The 15,355-nt window shown below is 47.9% G+C and overlaps 1 protein-coding gene and 1 long non-coding RNA gene across 2 annotated transcripts in view; both read right to left on the reverse strand.

Annotated features, from left to right (window-relative positions):
* The window catches only part of SLC7A1 (solute carrier family 7 member 1), a 62,305-nt gene extending 47,057 nt beyond the window's left edge, over positions 1-15,248 (reverse strand). Inside the window, exon 1 of the mRNA XM_084617260.1 lies at positions 15,091-15,248. The gene's annotated coding sequence lies outside the window, so the exon portion shown is untranslated. The remainder of the gene's footprint in view (positions 1-15,090) is intronic.
* On the reverse strand, positions 8,150-9,654 carry LOC311519555. The gene is made up of 2 exons (XR_014711303.1): positions 9,302-9,654; positions 8,150-8,711 (listed from the first exon to the last, which is right to left on the reverse strand). It is a non-coding gene; the product is annotated as an uncharacterized lncRNA (long non-coding RNA).
* Positions 15,249-15,355: the final 107 nt, after the last annotated feature.

Raw genomic sequence — 15,355 nt, forward strand, 5'->3', positions numbered from 1 at the left:
CTGCGGCCTGGTGCCGCTTACCTAAAGCAGCTCCGGGGTGGCAGCGGCGTGCACCGGGGCCAGGGCAGGCTCCCCACCTGCCTGCCCTGGCCCCACACGACGCCACTCCAGAAAGCAGCTGGCACGACGTCCCTGTGCAGCCCCTGGGGAAGGGGGGGCACAGGGCTCCACGTGCTGCCCTTGCCACACCTCCAGGTACCTCCCCTAAAGCTCCCATTGGCCACGGTTCCCTGTTCCCAGCCAATGAGAACTGCAGGGGGTGGTGCCTGGAGGCAAGGGCAACGCATGGAGCCCTCTGCCCCCACCCCCACCCCCGGGCCCCAGGAATGTGGCGCCGGCCACTTCTGAGAGCGGTGTGGGCCTGCAGCACCACAGGGGGCAATCCCGTGGGCCGGATCCAAAGCCCTGAGGGGCCGGATCTGGCCCACGAGCCGTAGTTTGCCAACCCCTGTAACGGAGAGTAAGAGGCAACCTTAATAATAGGGTCATAACTAGCACCCTCTATAACAAGAAAAAGATTCCTGGGAGATGGTGATTAAACCTGGACTTTTAGCCAATTGTGAGGGAGAAGTGTGAACTACTATTGCAGTGTTGTCATAGAAACCAGGCACGCAAGTTCCAAAGGCATCTTCTACAAACTTACCTGACAGTTCTGTTGGAGCTGTAGAAGAGAGGGTGTGTGCTCCAACTCACGAAGAAATTTGTGAGGGAAAAACTTAGACTGGCTAATAAGCCTCTAGGAAAGGAGGGTATAATACCAGCAGGCAAAAAACCCCAGAGGATGCTATAAAAGGAGCTTATAAAAAGCCTCTATGAAAGGAGGCAGAATACAAATATTCCTGTTATGCCAATGCAAGTGGCAGGCCAGATAGGGTAACCTCCCTGAAGAATGATCATAGCTGTCTTAGCTATTTCTAAAAGGCACTTATGTGGTATATAAGGAGGAGCACTACAGGGTGGGTTGAGAGACTGTTGTGCTATTTTAGTTTTACTTAAAGATCAGTAAGAGTTTATTTAGGACTTATTTTTCAGAGACGTTTCTGTATATAAAGTGCTTCCTTCTGTGGTAAGTGCACACTGCATTCACTTTCACATAGAATGAAATTCATAAGGCCATTTAAGTTCCACATAAAGCACAACCCAGCTAGTCCCCTAACTACATGTGTCAGGCCCATTGATACAATTAGCCATATTGAGCTTAGAGAAATGGAGGAAGCAATGATCATTCTGCAAATCCCGTCACCTGAAAACTCCTGCCTTGTTGCTCGGAGTGTAATAGGGTGGCCTTGCCAGGGACCATTCAAGATGAAAGTCCATTCTTCATGGCTACATCTCAGCCACATGAACCTTCTGCTGCTGTGAAGTTCGCCCAGCAACATAGGGACGGCGGACAGTGCAGCTGAACTGCTGCTGTTCCACCCAAAAGAAGAATAGGTGATGGCAAAGCATGAGTGCAGCAGGACCCGGCACACCCTATGGAAGTGGAGCTGGACTCCATGTTGACCAGCATAGAAGGGGATTAAAGGAAAGGCAGGGTCATGGTTAGTGTGTCTGAAATCATGCAGATCCAGGTCCACAAATCACCACCGAAGAGGGGTGTTAAGGTATTTAAAGCCTATGGACTGGGGTAGCAATTACAGAGGGGTTGTGACGCTGCCTTATTCCTTGTCATAAACTGGGAATGGATTCCATCCACCTACCCCCCATGTAGTTTATCAGTCAATTTCTTGTAATCTTTCTACAAGAGTCAGGTACACGGCACACACAGCCTTTCAATCATCTCTCCACATCACAGCACATAACAAAAGCTGCATCCCAGTTCCAACTCATCTGGAATACTGTGTGCAATTCTGGTCTCCCATGTTCAAGAAAGATTAATTCAAACTGGAACAAGTGCAGAGATGGGCTACTAGGATGATCGAGGAATGGAAAACTTACCTTATGAGAGGAGACTCAAAGAGCTTGTCTCCTTTAAGCCTAACCAAAAGAAGGCTGAGAGAAGGTATGATTGCTCTCTATAAATATATCAGAGGGATAAATACTGGGGAGGGAGAGGAGTTATTTAAATTAAGTGCCAATAGGCTTGAAATTAGATGAAGGTTTCTAACCATCAGACAAGTGAAGATCTGGAACAGCCTTCCAAGAGGAGCAGTGGGGACAAAAAACTAAACTTGCTTCAAGGCTGAGATTGATAAATGGAAGGCATGGTATGAGACTGCTATGAGACTGCCTATGAGACATGTGGCCCATCTGCAACTGCGAGCAACAAATATCTCCAATGGCCAGCAATGGAACACTGGATGGGGAGGCTCTGAGTTACTATAGAGAATTCTTTCTCAGGTGTCTGGCTGGTGGGTCTTGCCCAAATGCTTAGGGTCTAACTGATCACCATATTTGGGGTTGGGAAGGAATTCTCCCCCCGGTCAGATTGGCAGAAACCCTGGGGGTTTTTTGCATTCCTCTGCAGCATGGGGCACAGGTCGCCTGTAGGTTTAAACCAGTGTAATGGTGGATTCTCTGTAACTTGAAGTCTTTAAATCATGATTTGAAGATTTCAGTAACTCAGCCAGAGGTTATGGGTTATTACAGCAGTGGGTGGGTGAGGTTCTGTGGCCTGCAATGTGCAGGAAGTCAGACTAGATGATCATGATGGTCCCTTCTGGCCTTAAAGTCTTTGAGTCTAAATAATCACACTGCACTGCTGATGTGTTTCAATCCAGTCAGTGAGTTCTCATTAGGTTTAACATAATGTTACTGATACTTAAAAAATAAAGTGCTTTAGATTTTCCTGTGTCATTGATTTTTAGATTGAGGCTTCACATCTTTCCCCATGCCTGCATGCCAAGGGCCAGATTTATCAGTGGCCAACACTGCCTGTAAGTGCCTCTCATAGAATTCTCCTCATACAGGGACCGTCCCTAACAGATGAAGAGTCAGTGTGGCTGCCTCTGGGTGGTGACACAAAAGTCCAGGGTGCAGAAGCATGCCAAAGATGTTCCTAGAATGGCCAGGAACCTTTCTACACCCCAGTTATTCCCAGTTTCTACAACCTGAGGCTTCTCTAACCTGCACAAAGTGCTGAACCAGCCCCCAACACCTCCAGCATAGGGTACAGTGCAAAACCACCTTTGTCCCCCTCCCTCCTCCGCCCCCAGGATTTGGTAGCCTTTTGGTCCCACTTGGCACAGATGTAATTGACTCCACAAAGCACGGGGAAATCGAGTCTCAGGCCCTTGCCCTTTGGGTGACAGGACATTTGATTTTTATGCACTGCTGTGTTACCTTCACTGGCATTCAGGCAGCTGAATCACTGCATTTTTAAACCAAGCACAGATCTTATTTATTTGTTATGTTCTGCTCCGATTTAATGGGAGTTAATGTACTTAGAAATGTATTTAGAAAGCTCATTAAAGTCCCTCTGTCAGAAATTTTCTATGTAAGACCTCTACTTGTATAGTAATCAGGAAACTCTGAGGGGGTAAGGAGACTGTGAGATAATTGGTCCACTAAGTTTTCCTTTCCTCTGCAGTTCTTTATTATTAAATAGCGTGTGACCAGTAAGCAAAGCCCAAATGAAAGCCACACGGAGGAGCACTGAAATGATTTTATCTCTAGTGTCATGTATGCTCAAACTATAGAAGTTTGGGGAAAAATCCAGGGAGAATTACAGGATTCCGGAAGCAGAGGGGATGACTCAGTAAGCTAAACATGTGTGTGAAATAAGTAGGCCCTGTGTAATACAGATTAAAATCTCACCAGGATTATCTCACCAGGATTATCCCTCATTTTTAGGCCGGTAGATGAATTTGATGCAGTTTATGAAAGGGTTGCGTGTGGAGTAGTTTCTTCTATGAAACCCTAACTACTGAGATCCTGGCTGCTCTGGATAGTCATTGAACATCCCATGGCACTTTCTGTTCCAACAAGGCTTTATTCCACTATCATTGGCTAAAAATCCTCCCACCCCTTCCCTGCTTTATGGCTTCTGACTTCCATCCCAAGGCTGGCTGTATTTCAGTGATGCTGTATGTGTATCACTGCCCCAAAACTTCACTAATCCAGAGCAGAGGTTGCCCATCGCTGCCTCGTACCCTTCCAGATCATCAATTTCACTAATACTAGAACCTCTGAAAACTACAGCATACAGAGTTACATTGGTTCTGAGTGTGAGCACCTGATAAAGAGAGAAAACCACTGAATAGTCAAACTCCCAGGCTTGGAGGAGATTGGTCAATAATCACTCCCTCCTCTCCTTCCCCCTCCCCTCCAACCAGTTTGACAGAAGACAGAAATGGAGAAGGGCTGTTCACTGTTTTCTATCCCTATTGCATATTTAGCACTCCCTCTGTCTCATTCTTTAATCTGCATTAGTACATCTGACATTCTCCTGTTTTCATAAGCTTTGAATAGCTTTTTAAATATCACTTCCTGAAAGGGGCAGTGGATGTCAGACATTAGCTAAAATAATTACCAAGAGAGTGTTAACAGCTCGGGGAGGCTCAGAGTCACAGTTTGAGCTCCAGGTGTGTGCAAAAAAAAGTTACAAGAACTATACAATTTTGATGTAACATGATTTGTTATGGGGGCTGACTCTCAGGAACCCCTGGCTTGAACAACCTCACATTTGGACCACTTGCCTTATCTCAACTTTCCATCTGTCACAATAATTTTCAAGTCAGTCCAAGTAAGCATGTGGATTTTAGAGCACTTAAAAAATCAGTTGTTCAATAGTAAGGCAAACTCAACCTTAACTATAGTGGTGCTACCATTCCACTCTAATAAAACCGAACTATGGCTGCTCTAATGTAAGTGTGTTGGAATGGACCAAAAGGGTGCACAGAACTCCTTCCTCTCTCACTGCTCCAGTGTAGAAAGCAGCCATAATTTGGTTACTTGCATGCTCCACATGCAGAGTATGGGCAGCTAACATTATTGGCAGGGCAGAATGACCTGTAGGGGGCATGTCTGGGCAGAGTGGGCCCCTAGCCATGCTATGCACTGTAGACAGCAAGCAGAGAGCCCACTGAGTTGGAGCCCTTCCAAATGGTATAATAGGGGCTTTCAATAGCATGCTTAATAATGCAGGTATACTACCTCTAAAGACTGATCCTTTTGAGGTGACCTTCTTTTCCTTTATCGGAGCCTTAACTTGGACCACAGTTTGTAAAGTGCTCTAGAATTCTTCCTCAGGGTATGTCTACACTAAGGAATAAGGTCGAATTTATAGAAGTCGGTTTTTTAGAAATCGGTTTTATATATTCGAGTGTGTGTGTCCCCACAGAAAATGCTCTAAGTGCATTAAGTGCATTAACTCGGCGGAGCGCTTCCACAGTACCGAGGCTAGAGTCGACTTCCGGAGCGTTGCACTGTGGGTAGCTATCCCACAGTTCCCGCAGTCTCAGCTGCCCATTGGAATTCTGGGTTCAGATCCCAATGCCTGATGGGGCTAAAACATTGTCGCGGGTGGTTCTGGGTACATATCGTCAGGCCCCCGTTCCCTCCCTCCCTCCCTCCGTGAAAGCAATGGCAAACAATCGGGCATCTGAGAGTGCTGTCCAGAGCAGTCACAATGGAGCACTCTGATGGGGCTAAAATATTGTCGCGGGTGGTTCTGGGTACGTGTTGTCAGGCCCCCGTTCCCTCCCTCCCTCCGTGAAAGCAAGGGCAGACAATCATTTCGCGCCTTTTTTCCTGAGTTACCTGTGCAGACGCCATACCACGGCAAGCATGGAGCCCGCTCAGGTAACCGTCACCCTATGTCTCCTGGGTGCTGGCAGACGCGGTACGGCTTTGCTGCACAGTAGCAGCAACCCATTGCCTTCTGGCAGCAGACGGTGCAATACGATTGGTAGTCGTCCTCGTCGTGTCCGAGGTGCTCCTGGCCACGTCGGCTGGGAGCGCCTGGGCAGACAAGGGCGCAGGGACTAAATTTGGAGCGACTTTGACCAGGTCATTCTCTTTAGTCCTGCAGTCAGTCCTATTGAACCGTCTTATGGTGAGCGGGCAGGCGATACGGACTGCTAGCAGTCGTACTGTACCATCTTCTGCCAGGCAGGCAAGAGATGAGGATTGCTAGCAGTCGTATTGTACCATCTTCTGCCAGGCAGGCAAGAGATGAAGATAGCTAGCAGTCGTACTGTACCATCTTCTGCCGAGCAGCCATGAGATGTGGATGGCATGCAGTCCTTCTGCACCGTCGGCTGCCAGCCAAAGATGTAAAAGATAGATGGAGTGGGTCAGAATAAGAAATAGACCAGATTTGTTTTGCACTCATTTGCCTCCTCCCCTGTCTAGGGGACTTATTCCTCTAGATCACACTGCAGTCACTCACAGAGAAGGTGCAGCGAGGTAAATCTAGCCATGTATCAATCAGACGCCAGGCTAACCTCCTTGTTCCAATAAGAACGATAACTTAGGTGCACCATTTCTTATTCGAACCCTCCGTGCAGTCCTGCCTGAAATACTCCTTGATGTACAGGCACACCCTTTGTTAATTTTAGCTCCCTGAAGCCAACCCTGTAAGCCGTATCGTCAGTCGCCCCTCCCTCCGTCAGAGCAACGGCAGACAATCGTTCCGCGCCTTTTTTCTGTGCGGACGCCATACCAAGGCAAGCATGGAGGCTGCTCAGCTCACTTTGGCAATTAGGAGCACATAAAACACCACACGCATTATCCAGCAGTATATTCAGCACCAGAACCTGGCAACGCGATACCGGGCGAGGAGGCGACGTCAGCGCGGTCATGTGAGTGATCAGGACATGGACACAGATTTCTCTGAAAGCATGGGCCCTGCCAATGCATGCATCATGGTGCTAATGGGGCAGGTTCATGCTGTGGAACGCCGATTCTGGGCTCGGGAAACAAGCACAGACTGGTGGGACCGCATAGTGTTGCAGGTCTGGGACAATTCCCAGTGGCTGCGAAACTTTTGCATGCGTAAGGGCACTTTCATGGAACTTTGTGACTTGCTTTCCCCTGCCCTGAAGCGCATGAATACCAAGATGAGAGCAGCCCTCACAGTTGAGAAGCGAGTGGCGATAGCCCTGTGGAAGCTTGCAACGCCAGACAGCTACCGGTCAGTTGGGAATCAATTTGGAGTGGGCAAATCTACTGTGGGGGCTGCTGTGATGCAAGTAGCTCACGCAATCAAAGATCTGCTGATATCAAGGGTAGTGACCCTGGGAAACGTGCAGGTCATAGTGGATGGCTTTGCTGCAATGGGATTCCCTAACTGTGGTGGGGCTATAGACGGAACCCATATCCCTATCTTGGCACCGAAGCACCAAGCCGCCGAGTACATAAAGTGCAAGGGGTACTTTTCGATAGTGCTGCAAGCTCTGGTGGATCACAAGGGACATTTCACCAACATCAACGTGGGATGGCCGGGAAAGGTGCATGATGCTCGCATCTTCAGGAACTCTGGTCTGTTTCAAAAGCTGCAGGAAGGGACTTTATTCCCAGACCAGAAAATAACTGTTGGGGATGTTGAAATGCCTATATGTATCCTTGGGGACCCAGCCTACCCCTTAATGCCATGGCTCATGAAGCCGTACACAGGCAGCCTGGACAGTAGTCAGGAGCTGTTCAACTACAGGCTGAGCAAGTGCAGAATGGTGGTAGAATGTGCATTTGGACGTTTAAAGGCGCGCTGGCGCAGTTTACTGACTCGCTTAGACCTCAGCGAAACCAATATTCCCACTGTGATTACTGCTTGCTGTGTGCTCCACAATATCTGTGAGAGTAAGGGGGAGACGTTTATGGCGGGGTGGGAGGTTGAGGCAAATCGCCTGGCTGCTGGTTACGCGCAGCCAGACACCAGGGCGGTTAGAAGAGCACAGGAGGGCGCGGTACGCATCAGAGAAGCTTTGAAAACCAGTTTCATGACTGGCCAGGCTACGGTGTGAAAGTTCTGTTTGTTTCTCCTTGATGAAACCCCCCGCCCCTTGGTTCACTCTACTTCCCTGTAAGCTAACCACCCGCCCCTCCTCCCTTCAATCACCGCTTGCAGAGGCAATAAAGTCATTGCTGCTTCACATTCATGCATTCGTTATTCATTCATCACACAAATAGGGAGATGACTACCAAGGTAGCCCAGGAGGGGTGGTGGAGGAGGGAAGGAAAATGCCACACAGCACTTTAATCACAGCACTTTTAAAAGTTTACAACTTTAAAATTTATTGAATGACAGCCTTCTTTTTTTTGGGCAATCCTCTGTGGTGGAGTGGCTGGTTGGCCGGAGGCCCCCCCACCGCGTTCTTGGGCGTCTGGGTGTGGAGGCTATGGAACTTGGGGAGGAGGGCGGTTGGTTACAGAGGGGCTGCAGTGGCAGTCTGTGCTCCAGCTGCCTTTGCTGCAGCTCAACCATACGCTGGAGCATACTGGTTTGGTCCTGCAGCAGCCTCAGCATTGAATCCTGCCTCCTCTCATCACGCTGCCGCCACATTTGAGCTTCAGCCCTGTCTTCAGCCCGCCACTTACTCTCTTCAGCCTGCCACTTACTCTCTTCAGCCCGCCACCTCTCCTCCCGGTCATTTTGTGCTTTCCTGCACTCTGACATTATTTGCCTCCACGCATTCGTCTGTGCTCTGTCAGTGTGGGAGGACAGCATCAGCTCGGAGAACATTTCATCGCGAGTGCGTTTTTTTCTTTCTTTCTAAGCTTCACTAGCCTCTGGGAAGGAGAAGATCCTGTGATCATTGAAACACATGCAGCTGGTGGAGAAAAAAAAAGAGAGACAGCGGTATTTAAAAAGACACATTTTATAAAACAGTCGCTACACTCTTTCAGGGTAAACCTTGCTGTTAACATTACATACATAGCACATGTGCTTTCGTTACAAGGTCGCATTTTGCCTCCTCCCACTGCGTGACTACCCCCTCAACCTTCCCCCCTCCCTGTGGCTAACAGCGGGGAACATTTCTGTTTAGCCACAGGCAAACAGCCCAGCAGGAATGGGCTCCTCTGAGTGTCCCCTGAAGAAAAGCACTCTATTTCAACCAGGTGACCATGAATTATATCTCACTCTCCTGAGGATAACACAGAGAGATAAAGAACGGATGTTGTTTGAATGCCAGCAAACATACACTGCAATGCTTTGTTCTACAGTGATTCCCGAGTACGTGTTACTGGCCTGGAGTGGTAAAGTGTCCTACCATGAAGGACGCAATTAGGCTGCCCTCCCCAGAAACCTTTTGCAAAGGCTTTAGGACTACATCTAGGAGAACCGCAAATGCCAGGGCAAAGTAATCCTTTCACATGCTTGCTTTTAAACCATGTATAGTATTTTAAAAGGTACACTCACCAGAGGTCCCTTCTCCGCCTGCTGGGTCCAGGAGGCAGCCTTGGGTGGGTTCGGGGGGTACTGGCTCCAGGTCTAGGGTGAGAAACAGTTCCTGGCTGTCGGGAAAACCGGTTTCTCCGCTTGCTTGCTGTGAGCTATCATCTTCGTCGTCCCCAAAACCTGCTTCCGTATTGCCTCCATCTCCATTGAAGGAGTCAAACAACACGGCTGGGGTAGTGGTGGCTGAACCCCCTAAAATGGCATGCAGCTCATCATAGAAGCGGCATGTTTGGGGCTCTGACCCAGAGTGGCTGTTCGCCTCTCTGGTTTTCTGGTAGGCTTGCCTCAGCTCCTTCAGTTTCACGCGGCACTGCTTCGGGTCCCTGTTATGGCCTCTGTCCTTCATGCCCTGGGAGATTTTCACAAATGTTTTGGCATTTCGAAAACTGGAACGGAGTTCTGATAGCACGGATTCCTCTCCCCAAACAGCGATCAGATCCCGTACCTCCCGTTTGGTCCACGCTGGAGCTCTTTTGCGATTCTGGGACTCCATCATGGTCACCTGTGCTGATGAGCTCTGCATGGTCACCTGCAGCTTGCCACGCTGGCCAAACAGGAAATGAGATTCAAAAGTTCGCGGTTCTTTTCCTGTCTACCTGGCCAGTGCATCTGAGTTGAGAGTGCTGTCCAGAGCGGTCAGAATGGAGCACTCTGAGATAGCTCCCGAAGGCCAATACCATCGAATTGTGTCCACAGTACCCCAAATTCGAGCCGGCAACGTCGATTTAAGCGCTAATCCACTTGTCAGGGGTGGAGTAAGGAAATCGATTTTAAGAGCCCTTTAAGTCGAAATAAAGGGCTTCATTGTGTGGACGGGTGCAGGTTTACATCGATTTAACGCTGCTAAATTCGACCTAAAGTCCTAGTGTAGACCGGGGCTCAGTGTTGAGAGATGGGTTAGAATTAGATGACCTCTTGAGGTCCCTTCTTGCCCTACATTTCTATTATGAGAGTCATTGTACAACACCATTAAACTTTATTCTGTTTGCATTCTGATTTTGCTTTCTAATTCGCTCTGTGGGAATCTAGTTCTTACAGTCTTATGTCTCCACCATGGAAGTTAATTTTGACTCATTCTAAAATGAAAGTCCAGTTATACAAGAGATGGACTCTGAAAAAGTTTAACTGATTTTCCATAACTCCTTTTACAATCCTGGCAGACTGCACATTGTCTGCTTTGCTATAATAAAACCTTACTCAGTCTTTTTGCTTCTATAGCAATCTACATTCACATCTGCCTACATCAATGGTTATTTCTGTGGAAGTCAGGTCTGGACAAAAGCCTGCTTCCTATCCCTTAAAAGTCACTCATTCAACTGTACTTAGTTTTGAGAACATGCTTTGACAATATTATCACTGGGCCTCTCACGTTACTGATGTGGAACTCCATGATAGAAATAAGTGAAATCACTTAGTACCCAATATTATCGGAGATGACTATATTTATATCCACAACAAGATAACATCCTCATCAACCAAATGATGTTTTATGAAGCAAGTACACATTTTCCTTGAGAAAAATTTGTCAAATGATGTTTTAAGACCAAAATAGTGTTCTTTTTTGCATTGTCATCAACGCCCACATTTTTCAAGGAAAACACCATTTAATTTTGTTTTATCTTTGTCATCATATTTTAAAACAGCAGATTTCAGCCAATATCTGGATATATTGTTGAGTTATATATTTCAACATACCTTCCTCCTAGAATCACCCCATTGGACATCCCGTCTTATCCCTACAGAGCAGTTATGCAGAATCAGATACTGAAGGCACTGTATGTCAGACATATACAATAAGTGCTAATACTATCAGAGCCTTTAAATGACAGCCAGTGGTAACATTTTAGTTTCATCCCAGGCTTTAGGGGGGGAAAGGAGGGGTTTAAAATAACACTGGATAGTTTAAAACAAGATGAATTATTGGGAAAAAATGTTAATTACTGTTATCACCAAAAGTTTGGACCATGGGATGAAAATGAAAGCTGTTGCTGTATTTTGTTATTTTCTTGGAAGATAAGGCACGAAGAAAAGGATACTATCATCAGTTAGTGGTTCTACTAGAACAGTAAAGATCTTTCCACACCACAGCATTGTGCAGTCTGTTTATATACATATGTTAAAAAAAAAACTATTTCAGGAGTTTTTAGAGGGTTTCTAGAAGTCTTATTAGGAATCTTTTCTGTACTACTCCACCAGCAAGCCAAGTTCCTTCAATACCAGGGCTCAGAGAGAGCTATGAAAACCTCTAGCAACCACCACTTTAAATAGATTTTCTAGAAAACTAGCGCAGCCATAAAGCCACTGAGAGCACATCACTCTGAGAATCCACTCACTACAATGGCTACCCACAGACCGATCAATTTCAAAGTCTCAGGCTTCATCTTCAAGGCCCAGTCTATCCCACAGACCACATTTCTCCCAACAAGAATGCCTTCCTGCAACAGGGACATTCCTCAAGAACTACTAAACTATAACCCTCAAGGGGGAAAACTCATGGGAGTAGGTTCCCTCCTACACAAGGCTTTGGAACTCCCTACTGAAGAAGTATAAAGGACCACAGTCTCAATCCCTTTTACATAGGCCACTAAATAGTAGGTTAGATTTTAATAAGCAATGCGGAGATGGAAGACTCCATATTCTGTTACTAAAGCCATCAAATCCCATGTACTTAGAATAATTTTTAAAGATGCATAATACTATTAACGTTTCTAATTGGAACCCCTTAACAAGTAAGATAAGACCCACTTCCATAAAATAAACCCAGTCCTACAACTGACAAGTCCGTGAACCCAATTTTCAAATTCACAGTTGAGTCTCTTGCTTCTAATTAAAAAGAAAAGGAGTACTTGTGGCACCTTAGAGACTAACCAATTTATCTGAGCATGAGCTTTCGTGAGCTACAGCTCACTTCATCGGATGCATACCGTGGAAACTGCAGAAGACATTATATACACAGAGACCATGAAACAATACCTCCTCCCACCCCACTGTCCTGCTGGTAATAGCTTATCTAAAGTGATCATCAAGTTGGGCCATTTCCAGCACAAATCCAGGTTCTCTCACCCTCCGCCCCCCCCCCCCCCACAAACTCACTCTCCTGCTGGTAATAGCCCATCCAAAGTGACCACTCATTTTAAAGAGAGTGGTCACTTTGGATGGGCTATTACCAGCAGGAGAGTGAGTTTGTGTGTGGGGGAGAGCGTGAGAAAACCTGGATTTGTGCTGGAAATGGCCCAACTTGATGATCACTTTAGATAAGCTATTACCAGCAGGACAGTGGGGTGGGAGGAGGTATTGTTTCATGGTCTCTGTGTATATAATGTCTTCTGCAGTTTCCACGGTATGCATCCGATGAAGTGAGCTGTAGCTCACGAAAGCTCATGCTCAAATAAATTGGTTAGTCTCTAAGGTGCCACAAGTACTCCTTTTCTTTTTGTGAATACAGACTAACACGGCTGTTACTCTGAAACCTTGCTTCTAATTCTTTCTCTCCATTATTCAATCACTGCATTAGCCATTTATATGAGCATATCAAGCCTGATTCACTGCTGCATACATTTCAGACAGATGGTTAATATACTTAGGTTTTCAATTGATCTTTTGATATCTTTTTCTTGGGACACAGAGGACCAGATGCTATGATCCATCCAAGCTGTACTCAGAGCAAAAGAAGGGGGGTGGGGGGTGGGCAAAGGAGCCAGGAGAGGAATCAAAGATGGCTAGCTCCCAGATCCTCCAACAGGACCACTCTGGTATGTGAGAATCATCAGGGTGTAGATATAGTCCATGACGTTATCTCAGTCATATCCTCTATGCTGGGGGAAGGAAGGTACGGACTTAGGCTTTGTGTACTCTACACACCTTTTAGCGACGTGGTTGTGGCGCTGCAGCCGTGCCACTAAAAGGTGTGCAGTGCAGCTGCTGTTTGTCAGCAGGAAAGAGATTTCCCGCCGACAAAAAAATTCTACCCCCAACGAGCAGCGGTAGCTTTGTCGCAAAGCGCTGTTCCCACCAGCGCTTTTTGTTGGCAAAACTTTTGTCATTCGGGGGAGGGTGGGGTTTTTTCACACCCCTGAATGACAAATGTTTTGTCATTCTGTTTCCAGTGTAGACAAAGCCTTAGGTGCCACTACCATGGCTATATGCCACCTGATGACTTCCCAAAGCAAGGAAATCCTCAAGGGTCTAGAACAGCCCGATTTAGGTCTGTTTTGTCCCACTGAAGCAACACAAAGCAGCCGGCGCAGGGTTAAGGATTCCAGAGTTGCCAAAACGATGTTTTTCTCAAATTACTGATCAAAGACACAGCTGAGTAGAATATGTATGCAAAATAGTTACCCAGGTCTCAAACCAACAAACAAAAGGTTATCCACTTCTTTTTTGTGTGTGATGGTGTCAGCATCTACCTAAGTAGACAAAAACATTATTTTCACTAATCTTTGTTCAATTATAGTAATCTCAGGTGTTACTTGTGACAACAGCAGGTAAAAAATGTCAGACATAGTGTGATTTTTAAGTTGATGGTGTTCCTTTAAAAATTAAGCAACAAATAGCTGAATTCCAGCATCACCAAACTTCCCTTGCAATTGATAGAGAAAAGAAACATGGCATTGCAATCATGCTTGAATGATGTTAGGCAACTAAAGAGAACTAGCTACTTCAAGAAAAGGAAGCGACAGATTCTCCATGCATTCAACTAGAAAGTACTCACAGGACCTCCTTTCCAGTACGTGGCTTAATGGCTTTTACTCCACCACTCAGCTCGCACAGGGGGGTGAACAATGACAAAATGTGATTGATTGAAAAAAGTCACAAGGGAATCTGATCAAATTCACAAGTCCAGCTTCCCCTCACCTCTTACCCAAAAAGGGGGGGGGGGGGAAGCACCGGCCATAGCGGCCACTGTAGTCATTATTAGACTTCGCACGTGGGTTTGAGCGGATTCATCGGCCGCTTTTTTCTATTCTAATCAAGAGAGATTAGTTGCCTATAAACGTGGGATCTGATGCCTATAAATGTGGGATCGCCATTACCTCTGCTAAAGGCATGCCAGGCCACTTTCCTCCCACAAGCAGGTAGCTCGCCAGCTCTGACTTTTCATTCAGCGCCCCACCCCGCAAGCCAGGACAGCCAGTTACAAGCATCACTGCGAGGTGGGAGACGCTAGCAGCGTGGCACTACCTCGGCAAGGAGGAGAGGGCGATAAGCGGCGACTCATTACAACCAGAAGCACCATGTAAGGCGAGGTTCCCAGGACGCAGCCGTAGATCTGGCCGGCTGTCTCTGCATGTGTGGCTTGAGCAGGGATCTTGCTCCCCGGAAGCTCGTTGTAAGAGCGTTTTGGGGACAGGGAGGGGGGGTTAAGACCGTCTACAAGAGCGGACCCCCCCCCCCGCGCACTGACCGACTCAATGAAGCTGGCGCTGCTTCCTCTCGCCATAGTATAAATATTGCATCATGCACCATGCCGCGTAGTAAAATGGATCCCCGCGCTGCGAGAGTGAATTAAAGCAGCCCCCGCACCGGGAGGACACCACATGCCTGCGGCAGGGCGAGCAGGCCAGCACCCCCGGGCGGATCACACGCGGGCACAGCAGCCGGGAGAGAGCCGCGTGGAGCCCGCACGGCCCTGGCTTCTCCGCATTAGCGCCAGCCCCGCCTGTCCCCGGGGCGCGCGGCAAGGTGAGGAGCAGCGGCGGCAGCAGCCCGGCCGCCCGCGGGGCAGAGCAAGGGCAGCGCATCACACTCACCCTGCCTGTGCCCGGCTGGAAGGGCGGCTGCAGCAGCAGATGGGCCAGGCTTGTGCCAAGGGCGCTGAGACCGGCGCAGGGGCCCGAGGGAGAGAGGCGCAGTCCCCGGCCGGCGCCCACAGGAAGAGGCGATGCAGGTGCTGCTGCGGGAGGGAGGCGGCTGCGTGCGGGGCGCACGGGCTTAGTTTCCGGCTCTCTGCACACCTCGCCTCCTGTCCGGTCCGCGGCAGCCCTGCTGGGTGGTAGGCTCGGCGGCTCCTCCTCC

The sequence above is a fragment of the Lepidochelys olivacea genome, assembly GCF_965140295.1.
Source record: "Lepidochelys olivacea isolate rLepOli2 genome assembly, chromosome: 1".
Lineage (NCBI taxonomy): Eukaryota > Metazoa > Chordata > Testudines > Cheloniidae > Lepidochelys > Lepidochelys olivacea.